Below are 11920 nucleotides of genomic sequence, written 5' to 3' on the forward strand. Positions count from 1 at the left end.
AAAGCAGACCTTGATGTGTTCACTGACTTCTCTTCTCTATAAGGATTATGAAAATCATTCTTATTCCTTGCAAGAACCTTGATGACCCATCCAACATATAGGTCTTCTTGCAATCATGAAGTCATAGAACCAAACTTGATTATAGAATGAAAAGGTACTTACTTGATTGTGAAGATGAAGTCTTCACCTTGATCATGTTGGCAGTAGTTGGAGCAGATGTTTTGATGCTTTCTCCTACTGAGATCCTTGATAGGAAGATTTCCTTCTTTGTCTTCGAGCTTATATATCCAACAAACTGCTGATATAATTGGGCTACATAAGAAACCTTGAAGTATGCAGCATAATTGAAGTTGCTTGCCATGATGTATAGTGATGCATTAGATAGTACAACTTCTGATTTGAGTACTGTCCATGTACACTCCTATATATGCCTTTGAATCAAGTTCTGAGAATCTGATATCTTAAGATTGTGTTCTTTATAGAGAAGGATTCAATCTGAGATAGTGACTATCACTGAGATGTTGTAGATGAAACTGTGGGAGGCACCAAAATTGTTGTTATGTACCTTGAGATTTGAAGACTGTTGACATCCAAAACCCTTGTTGTTGTATACTGTTGTTGTAAATTGTTTCCTTGATCTAGGGTTCGATCAAGATGATTATTTAATGTAGATCTTTCCATCCTTGAGCTTGCTTTGATGCTTGAATATTTATTCTTGCATCTATCTTTTATGCCCTTTCTTTGACTGTTGAACCTGCTCTGATACCATGTTGAAGAATCTAGGGCATTCAGAATTAAGGCAATTCTTCTTAGCATGGTAACAATTTGTGAAGTGTTTTTATAGTTTATCTTAGCTTGACCTTATTTACATTATTAGTGTGTTTGTTTACTTCATCAAACTTCTATCAAAAACAAAAGAGACAAGAACACAAATATTTGGCTTTCTGACAGGGCCAAAACCTCTCCCTCTTGGAGCGGAAAACCCACACAAAACCGAGTCTGATCCATCCATAGGTGACTACGTTCTGGAATGAACTCCGAGTTGGTATGCTGTTGTAGGATCACTTTGATACATATGTTTAGACTACTTAGGAGACAGGTCGAAGATACATTCTCTGGTAGTGTGAGTGGTAGGGACTTTCCTCCCTCTTTACTTCATCTGAGACCTAGTCTATCTACCCTTATACCCATCTGAGGTGCAGACAAACCCTACAAAAATTTCCCTAAGGCAATGCAGATCTGCTCCTTCTTTCATGCGAAATTTCAGAGAGGAAATTGTGAGTTCTCCTTGTTTCATTTGCGTTGACTCTAGATGGGTATTTATAGTTATTTGTGCTCCTATATTGAGCTGATGTGAATCCATGAACCATCATGTCTTTTATCCAAGCCGACATGACATTTAACGATGTATTTTAATTCATTTTGGAGCCGACGTGAAGATCTCCTTATTGTTTTACTTGCAGAATTCTTGTGCTTACTTTCGGAGGATTGTTTTTGGTCCTAGAGGGATGCTACACACTTGTATACATTTCCATAGGCTCATGAAGAGCTTCTTTACACATGACATGACTCTTTAACATATAAATAAAATCCTAAAGACATCAAGAAGAAGTCTTTTACCTAGTGACACTTCTTGCTCATGAAACCCATGTAGAAAGGCATACAAAATAATTTATTTCCTTTTATTACATCATTTATAAAGATCATGTCATTATGAAGACCGAACCTAGTTACACTTTCTTCAACAACCATTTGACCCATTGTGTTTATTTATCAGATATAAAGCAACGAAGATATCCTTCCAAACATTTATTCACTATCTCAGTTTGCCCATCAGATTGAGGATGATAAGATAAGCTATGAGCTAACTGAGTACCTAAACAAGAAAATAATTTTGTCCAAAAATTTCCAGTGAAAATGGGATCTCTGTCGCTTACAATAATCTTTGGGTTTCCATGTGGATTTTGAATTGTTTCCATAAATGCAGTATAAATTGTATTCGATTTAAAGGGATGAGATAATGCACAAAAGTGTGCATACTTGGTAAGTCTATAAACTACCACCATGATGACACTCTTTCCTTCGGACTTGGGTAAACCCGTGATAAAATCCATTGAAAACTCCTCCCAACGTTGACTTAGAATGGATAAAGATTGTAATAGACCCGAGGTCTTAATTGTTTCAACTTTATTTTGTTGGCAAATCAAAAATTCTGCCACAAACTTTTGAATATCATATTGAAGGCCATCCCAAAAAAATTCCTTCTTAACCCTGTGGTAAGTTTTTAAAAATCTTGAGTGCCTTCCTAAGGGAGAGGTGTGCAATTCCATAAGAATCTTTGTTTGAGTTGGGAATTCTTGTAGAGGTATAAATGATATTTGTACCATAACGAATCTTTTTTCTAGCTAAATGTATCAGATGTACTGGGATCTTGTTGTAGATTTTGAGTGAGTTCTTACACTTCTTCACCATTCTTTCATTCATTCCTTGATTTTTTTATCTAATCTGGTTGGATAATAGAAATGGCACAAAGCAATGCTTCCACATCCTCATCCTTTCTTGAGAGTGCATCTGCAACAACATTTTTCTTCCCTTTTTTGTAGATGATTTCAAAGTCATAAGCTAACATCTTTGTGACCCATTTTTGTTGCTTTTATGAAGATAATATTTGTTCTAAAAAGTACTTAAGACTATCATGATCTGTTTTTACCTTGAAGTGTCTTCCCATTAGGTAACTTCACCATTTCTTAAGTGCATGTAGTATTACTAACATTTCCTTCTCATAAATAGCTTTGTGTAAATGCTTTCCTTTGATTGGACGATTTTCGAAAGCAATGGGTCTTTCTTCTTGAATTAAAATAGCACCAATTCCATTTCCTGAGGCATCACATTCCACAATAAAGGTTTTTGTGAAGTTTGGCATAGCTACGACCAGTTCTTGGCACATTACCTCTTTGAGATGTTTAAAGGCCTTTGTTGCTTCTGCAATCCAAGAAAATGCATCTTTCTTCAATAATGTAGTTAGAGGTGTTACTATTCTCCCATAATTCTTAACAAACTTGCGATAATACCCTGTCAACCCAAGAAATACTCGCAAATTCTTTATGGATGTGGGGATTTTCCATTCCTTAATGGATTTAATTTTTCTAGGGTCTACCTTAACACCTTCATGAGATACAATATGACCCATATATTCCACCTCTTGTACTCCAAAGAAACATTTGGAGGTTTATGCATATAATTGCTTCTCCTCCAATAGTTTGAGCACCCTGTCAACATGTTGAACATGATCCTTCCAAGACTTGTTGTAGATTAGTATATCATCAAAAAATACTAACACAAATTTTCTAAGAAAGGGTTGAAAAATGGAATTCATCAAACCTTGAAATGTAGAAGGTGCATTAGTAAGGCCAAAAGGCACGACCAAAAATTCATAATGACCCTCATGAGTTCTAAATGTTGTTTTCAGAATGTCTTCAGTCTTCATTCTGATTTGATGATATCCTGAACGAAGATCCAACTTGGTGAAGTAAATTGATCCATGCAATTCATCCAATAATTCATCAATGACAAGAATGGGAAATTTATCTTTAATAGTGAGATTGTTAAGCTCCCTATAATCCAGACACATGCCCCATGATCCATCCTTCCTCTACACCAATACTATTGGAGCAGAGAAAGAACTTTGACTAGATTGAATTCAAGGATAATTTTAGGGGCGAATGTTCGCCCTTTGGCGAAATTAAGGGGTTTTAAATTTTTAGTGGGCGAATATTTTGTATCATAGTACATTATTACAAATCACCTCAAATAGCCCACCTTATTTTAAGGGAGAGGGTAAAAAAGGTAAATTTAGCCCTTGAAATTAGGACTTACAACCTTCCATTCGCCCATTTTCAAGAATAGGTTTTATTTAAGTGAGTCCATTCGCCCATTTTCAAGAATGGGTTTTATTTAAGTGAATCCTATGGGCCAAATACCATATTTATAAAAGAGGTATGGTAAATTAATAAAAATATAAATAAATGAGAGGTATGGTAAATAAATAAAACATTTTTTATATTTACTCCATAAGTCACCTTATATACATGTAAAGGTGTAAACAAATAAAAATATAAGTAAAGTGGAGGTATGGTAAATAAATAAAACGTCTTTTTATACTTACTCAAAAGGTATGGTAAATAAATAAAAATATAAATAAACTAGACGTATCGTAAATAAATAAAACCTCTTTTTATATTTAGTCCATAACCCTCGTTCTATTTATGAAGGCTCAAGAAAGAGGTTTTATTTAAGTGAATCCTATGGGCCAAATACCATATTTGTAAAAGAGGTATGGTAAACAAACAAAACTTTTTTTTATATTTACTCCATAAGTCACCTTATATTTACGAACACTCAAAAAATGGGTTATATTTAGGTGAAACTTATGGCCAAAATACTATGGGACAAATACCATGGACTAGATTGTTATTAATACCATGCAAAAAACCATTATTAACCCTAATATTAGAATTAATAAAAATAAAAATGGCACATGGTATTGACCCATGCTATTCACCAAAATGGCACATGGTATTGACCCATGGTATTCACCTGGAATGTAGCCTATTTAAATGGGGGAATTAAACCAGCATGTAGCCTATGCTAAGATTCACTAGGACTTTACAAAGTTTTATTATTTAGTGAAAGACTCGCCAAGATCTTACAAGATTTTATAATTGAGTAAAATATTCGCCATGCCTAGTGACAGATTCGCCAAAAATTATATATACATATTATATTATTGATAAAATCGCCTTCCATTTTTCCTATATACCATGGAGATTCGCCAATTTATTATATTTATAAATTTAGGGGGGGTTCTTAAAATTTTCCCTGATTGAATTACGCCAGCCTCTAGCATTTCTGCAACCATATATTCAATTTCACTGTTTTGGGCATAGGGATATCTACAAGACCTGATGTTTAGAGGAACACTTCCTGGAATCAAATGAATAACATGATCATGATCACAAATATGTGGGAGGCCTTTGGGAGTCTAAAATACCTTGGAATTATTGTCCAAGACTTTTTGGAGATCTATAGAAATAAAGGATTTCGATGTGGAAACCTCTTGCAAACATAATTGTGCAATTACGCCTCGGTGTTATTTCTTTAGAAGCTTTGTCATGCCGTTAGAGCTAATTATCTTTCCTAGTTTCCTTGTGATACCCCTTAATTCAAATTCCTTTCCTTCCGAAAAAAATTCAAGAAAAGTTCTTGAAAATTAAAAGCTATCGTACCAAGAAAAGGCCATTGGACTCTTAGTACAACATCAACAACACCCTTTGGAATGGAAATCATTGGGCTATTCAATACATATTCTACCATGGATAGATTTATATTATGGCACTTTCCAGAGAAATTTATGGTTCCTCCATTTGTAACCATCACTTGACACTCTGGTGTTGGATATAGGAAGCAATTCAATTCCTTGGCTATCTTACAATGAATAAAATTATGGGTATTGCCTGAATCAATCAACACTATTTTTCTTCTTGATATGTCCTTTTATCTTCAGAGTTTTAGGAGTGGTAATTCCAAACAATGCATTATGAGATATGGTCGAATTCATTTCTTCTTTCTCTAGGGTTTTTTCCTGGTGTATATCCTCCTATTTTGATGTTTCTTGTTCATTTTCTTCCTCCTCTTCACAATCTATGTAAAATAATTTCTTCTCTAGCACACTTATGACCTTTAATGTATTTGCTACCACAATTGTAACAAAGCCCTTTTTCTCTTTCTTCTTCCAATTGTTGTGGTGTCAACCTTGTAGGTTGTGGAAGGCTAGGGTAAACAACACTTACATCTTTATAGTTGTGAGTGGTAGGCTTCCTTGTTTCCATAATTTTGCTTTCATTTTTTCTTGCCAACCTGAATGCCTTCTCCAATGAATCAGGTTCCTAAAGGTGAACCCCATGTTGGATGTTATCCTTTAATGTCCCTGTTGGGACTCAGAAATGTCATATTTTCATCCACCTTTTTCCTTACATTTCATCATCCCATTAACCTGTTATCATATCACTCTCCTACATACACTTGGGTTTCACCTTCTTATTTTCCATTTTATTCAATTTTGTATTATAAGTGAATTTATGATTAATTATTAGAAAATGTACATATTTTTATATATATCTCAAGAATATGTGAGTTTTGTGATGTAGGAAATATGTGAAGAATTAATATCTCCTCCACCATATCAAGGAGATAATTATGCAAGCCTTTTTCTATGGAGAAAATCATGGAGGCATATCGAGAAAATCATGGAGGCATATCTTATCCTAAGGAGAAAATCATGAAGACATATCTTATCCAAGATATGAGAGAGATTTGTGGGATCATGTTTGAGAGATTTGTGCGATGATATCTTGTAATAACAGGAAACTAGTTGAGAGTGCTTGAGAGAATATTGGATATGTAATTATGGAAAGGTTATCTTCTTCATGTATATAGAGAGTGCTCTCTCTTCATTGGAATAATAATGAATAATAGAGAATGGATATTAACTTTGATTCTTTCTTGATTTGTAATTTAGTTATTATAATATAACTTGACATAGTTTTATTGTCATGAGCTCATATCTGTTGTTTGCCATTCACTTCTTCACATGTTGTATTTATTTTCCTTTATGCAATTTCATGCTTTCCTAGTTAGTGTTCCAATGCTTTAATTTGATTTCAGTAATTTAGATTAGATTAGATTAGATTAGTTCCACTTCAGTCCTGCATATATAGTGCATGTGTCTCGTAAGTCTACGGACCTCGGATTGATAAATTAAATGGTTGGGTAAGTACTACAACAGAATTAAACTAACATAGTTTCACCCAACATTTTGGCGCCGTTGCCGGGGAGGCACGATGGATTGAATTTAGTTTGATTTTTATGCAAGTGTGTTTAGACATGTTCCTAACTCCGAGGTGTTAAGGCGGTAAGATGTGGGGAACATCCTACGCATCGCATTCGAGATACCGTAATGGGCTCGACCTCTTATGGATCAGGGCATGTAGGGTGTGTTTACATTTATGCAAGTGTGAATTTTGATTTCTGCAAGTGTGTTTGATTTTCTCAACTGTGAAGAGTGTTTGATGAATTCATGGTTCATGGTTATAATTGAAGCATTCAATTACTCAATTAATGAGCAGTCCTTGTAAGAGGGTTTAATTGAGTATTGAATTCAAGATTATTTCTGTGGTCCTTTTGTTTCTAATTTAATTTTTAGTGTGCTGATTTTTATTTGCTTTTCTCTTTCAACATGGTTTTATAATGAGTGTTAGCTTGGAACTACTCACTCATATCCTTGCAGAAGTCGGAATCTCCTCTTCCCTGGAAAAGGAGATCTTGACAAAAATTGAAAGTTCAACTACTCCCCAAGAAATAAATGAAGATTCAACATCTGAAGAATCCTGCGTATCTGATGGTGAACAACCATTCGAACAGGAGACCGAGGAAGAAGAGCAGCAGATCGGAGAAGAAGAACAAGAGTTACAGCATGATCTGAGTGAGAGAAACTGTGCATATCAAAGCTTCATCGAGCAATGGTTCCAGGTAAGTACTAGATTAGATTCATTTTTAAATTTTTTAGTTGATTTGCAGTTACAACAACTAGACTCATCCACTCTCGAATATTGTCATTTTTCATTTGACAAATTGCTATTGAATCTATTGTTGCTACTGCTACGAGAATGGCTTCATTGGAAGTTTAACTACACATAACTAATTTGTAAATTCTAATTAGTATGAGTAGGTAGGCTTTCAGTTTTAGTTTTTGCTTTCATTTTTAGTTCTGCTTTTACCTAGAATAAGTATGCTCTCCTCCTGCGTCTTTGTACGATCTCGAGGATCAGAAAATAGGTTTCAGTTTTGCTTAGAATAAGTATGCTCTCCTCCTGTGTCTTTGTACGATCTTGAGGATCAGAAAATAGGGATGATTTAGGCGACCAATTTCAGGAATAAATAAATGTTTTGCAATATGCTTCATCAAAAATATCTTTCAAATATGCAAATTTTTGTGTGCATTTGTTAAAAAAAAAATAAAATTAAAACTAACCATTTTTGTTAATTTCATTTTCTAGGCTGTTAATAACAAAATAAAAAATAAAAAATAAAAATAATAAAAGATAAAAAAAATAAAAAACAAAAAAATAAAAAATAAAAATTTTTGTTTTTTAATGCATCCCCCCCTCATACACCAAGAGCATTCTGCATCGACGTCCTTCTGTCTATCAAACGGAACCTTCCATTTGGCAGCAGCCAACTCAAACCTCCTTTGATACTCTTTGCTTCTCAGCAGCAACAACTTTCGTTGCCTCATTAGCTAAATGTTCATCAAGACTAGAAGAAACTCCTTTTCCCAGCACTAATTTTCCATAAAAACTGTTTTCAACCTCTGATCGACCCACTATTTTAATTCATTCTTTCTGAGCCCAACTTTTCCGCTATACACCTGGCATCATCTTCTCCATTCCTACTATAGGAAGCTAATATTACAAGTGGTATTCCAGCCCCAAGTGCATCATCTAAAAACTTCATAATTCCAGCACGCAAAGCTAGATTGCCACTTGTAACATAATCCCGTAGTGCACGATGCTTTTCCCATATAACGTTTTTCAAAAATGGTTCTTTCTCATCAGCTGGCCAATGTAGTTCTTTCTCATCAGCTGGCAATGATGTTGGCCACCCAATCCTCTCAAAAAGTCCTCATAGAAATCATGTGCAGAACCTTATCTGATTTGATGCATCAACTATTGGAAACTATTTTGTCCTTCTTCAATGCCCAGATGTTTCCCGAGTTTTTCCTTTCCAACCAATTGCCAACAATGCTTTTGCAGCTTTTCGATCTTTTGACACCTCTTCAATTATCCAATCCAGGATTCTGGCTTTAGAATTTGATTGATAAAGACAAACATTCATGAATTCACGCAATAGATCTGTCTTTTCCTGAACATATATTTCTCAAAAGCCTGTTCAAAATTTCTCACCGAAGCAAAATTCACCGGCCCCTCTGATCCCATTTTCTCACTTCTGGATGTCTGAAGCAAAATACAACCGCCCCAATCCCAATTTCCGCTGCCCATGTCATCATGGAAGTCACAAATGTGAACGCTGCCAATTCTGTCAAAAACGCTATCATTAAGGAAATTGGCACTGCTCAAATCGATGTTCTAGAGCTAGTCGAAATTCAAATCTTCGAATCTTCCTTTGAACATTTTAATAAATAACGCAAGAATTATGGCATGTCCCTTTCAGATTTCTCAGGATGGCATCAAACTACAGTTTGCTACAAACCCCATTGGGCATTTTCTTCTGACAAATCTTTTGCTGGAAAATTTGAACAAGACAGCTCAGAAAACAGGCATTGAAGGTAGAATTATTAATGTGTCATCAGAAGCGCATAGGATGACTTATTCAAGTGGTATCCGGTTTGATCAAGTAAATGAAACCATGGGGTACTATGCGTTCCTGGCATATGGGCAGCCAAAACTTGCCATGCTAATGAGATTACAAGGAGGCTTTAAGAAAGCGGTGATAACGTGACTGCAACTTCAATTCATTCTGGATCTATTCCCACTAATCTTCTGCATTATAGCCAAACTATTCTTGGATTTTTAATTATAAAATTTGCTCTAAAAAACATTCCACAGGAATGCATTTCAAATGCAGGGTTTGTGAATTTTGTGAAAACTTGTACCATGCTCGAGAATGTTTCCTTGACTTCCATACGCACTTTGCAGGATTCAGGTATCGCGGCCATGACTAGAGTTTGTAATAAGCTTAACGCTATTTGTCGGATGATACCCTGACAAGCCTTAAAAACTGTGAGACTTACTCAGTTTGGTTTGGTAAAAATAGGAGAGAATTGTCTGCCGCTTGTGAAGTTTTCACTCGAGCTTGAGCCTTCCTTCGACATTACCCTAGCTCTCTAGTCTTTGGCCACCCACTGCCGAAATCCGCAGGAAATGTCGTTGAAATTCTGATATGACGATACAGTAAATGGATTTTCTTTCTTTCTGATAATTATATGCAATAGATAAGTAACTGCAAAGAGGATATTTTGGAACAGATAAGTATCGTAAGGGCTTGAATAATATGATTTACATTACTGTTTCAGTAGCAATGGATGGCACCGCTTTGATTCTATATGAAATTATGAATGATGTAGTGGCGGAGATATAATGTTTGCGGGACACATGAAGTGTTTCAATTATTCAAACTTGCCTCACTTAATGTAATGCATAATGTACAGTTGTTGACTTGTAGTTTTTAAAAAAATAAAAAAAATAAAAAATAAAATGAAATAATAATAATAATAATCAAATAAAATTGCCTTCATTCATAAACTCATTACTAGATCCCTAACAAGTACAATGCCTTTTCAATGAATACATTGCATGGGGACATGCAATAGTTCTAGTTGGAGAGGGAGTCAAAGTATGTTGGATTTTTTTTTGTGAATTTATGGGCAAAAGTTAGGATGCATATACTAACAAATGAAATGAGATTGGTGTTATGTGTAGGACAACGAGAAGCTTATGCAGAAAGCTCAACATTATGATGCGACACCTTTTTCATCCACAATTAGAGTTATTTCGGAAGATAATTAAAAAAATGGACATTTTGTAAATTCTTGAAAATGCGCTAATTTGTTTTTGAGTCACTTCATACAGGAATGATCGATGGAGATGGCACACGAAGATGACAATTTTTATGCAGGAATGGTGCTAAGTTTTTCACAGTATGCAAAGTGATTTTTTCCAAATCACAATGAAACATGCATCATTGGATGCTTGAAGGAACAAATTCTTCACTGCACATATCATAACATTTTCCACTACACACCTTTTGCATCATGATTACTTCCCTTTTTCCTTCCACATACCTAGACCATCCTTGTGTTGCAGCCCATCTTCCATTTCCTTATCTTTCACGACTTCATGCACACCTATTTTTCTGAATCACATACATCCATTTATCCTTTTTAGTTTTGCCTTCTAGTTTTCCTTTTGAATAAAACTCATTCCCTTTCCATGATTACATTGCCTTGATTTCCTAGCCATGCTCATCCACACTGCTTGTCCGTGAGTTCTTTCCATTTATAGTCCTACCAAATCTTTTTGTACAAACTCGTGTTGACTGATGTGGGATTCCTTAAGGCCCACCTTTCAACAAGTCTTGCCCCATCGACATCAGCACCTTATCTGGGAAATAGACTAGAGTTCATTTTGAGTACCTAGAGGCTTGCATGCCTTAGTGGCAAGTTCTCTCGCTGGCGATCATGGGAATACATCAATGTCCCTTGATCTTCAGATATTGCAAGTGGCTTGACCTCGACACATCCATTCGCACTTTGCAAGATGTACTCTGGTACCTTGGCACTCATTGACATCAATGGTGAGTTGCCTTGCATTGGTTAACGGCATACATCAATGGCCGGTAATCCAATGATTTCTATTCATGCTCGACATCGACACATTCATTCGCATGTTTAGAATTGTACCATCGGGTTTGTAGCAGGTGAAGACTATACACTTTTTCATGACTCCCTCAGCAGTTACAGCAGCATGCATTCTGATCTATGAGAGTACCACAAGTACCACTTTCAGCTTTTATCTTTTCCATGATTCAGCATCAGCAGTTTAGATTCCTTCATTCTCCAGGATCCAGTTACATCAGTCACATTTTCCTGATCCAGCAGCAGCAGCAGCTACATTCCTATTGCATACTTCATCATTCTTGGCTAAGTAGAGGTATGTTGTTTTCTAATCTTTAATCATGTAATTCCTTATATGCTAACTTGAATATTTTGAAAAATTCCCTCACCATGCTACATTTCCTTTCATGTGCCATGTTAAGTTGCATGCGGACATGCAACCAATTCAGT

The 11920-nt window shown here is 35.4% G+C and overlaps 1 pseudogene; it reads left to right on the forward strand.

Moving 5' to 3' along the window:
• Positions 1-9842, forward strand: part of LOC149217255 (short-chain dehydrogenase TIC 32, chloroplastic pseudogene) — a 29845-nt pseudogene extending 20003 nt beyond the window's left edge.
• The last annotated feature ends 2078 nt before the right edge of the window (positions 9843-11920 follow it).

Source organism: Pinus tabuliformis, chromosome 1_1 (genome assembly GCF_031772625.1).
Source record: "Pinus tabuliformis cultivar Carrire ecotype Pingquan chromosome 1_1, CPIR1, whole genome shotgun sequence".
In the NCBI taxonomy this organism is placed as follows: domain Eukaryota; kingdom Viridiplantae; phylum Streptophyta; class Pinopsida; order Pinales; family Pinaceae; genus Pinus; species Pinus tabuliformis.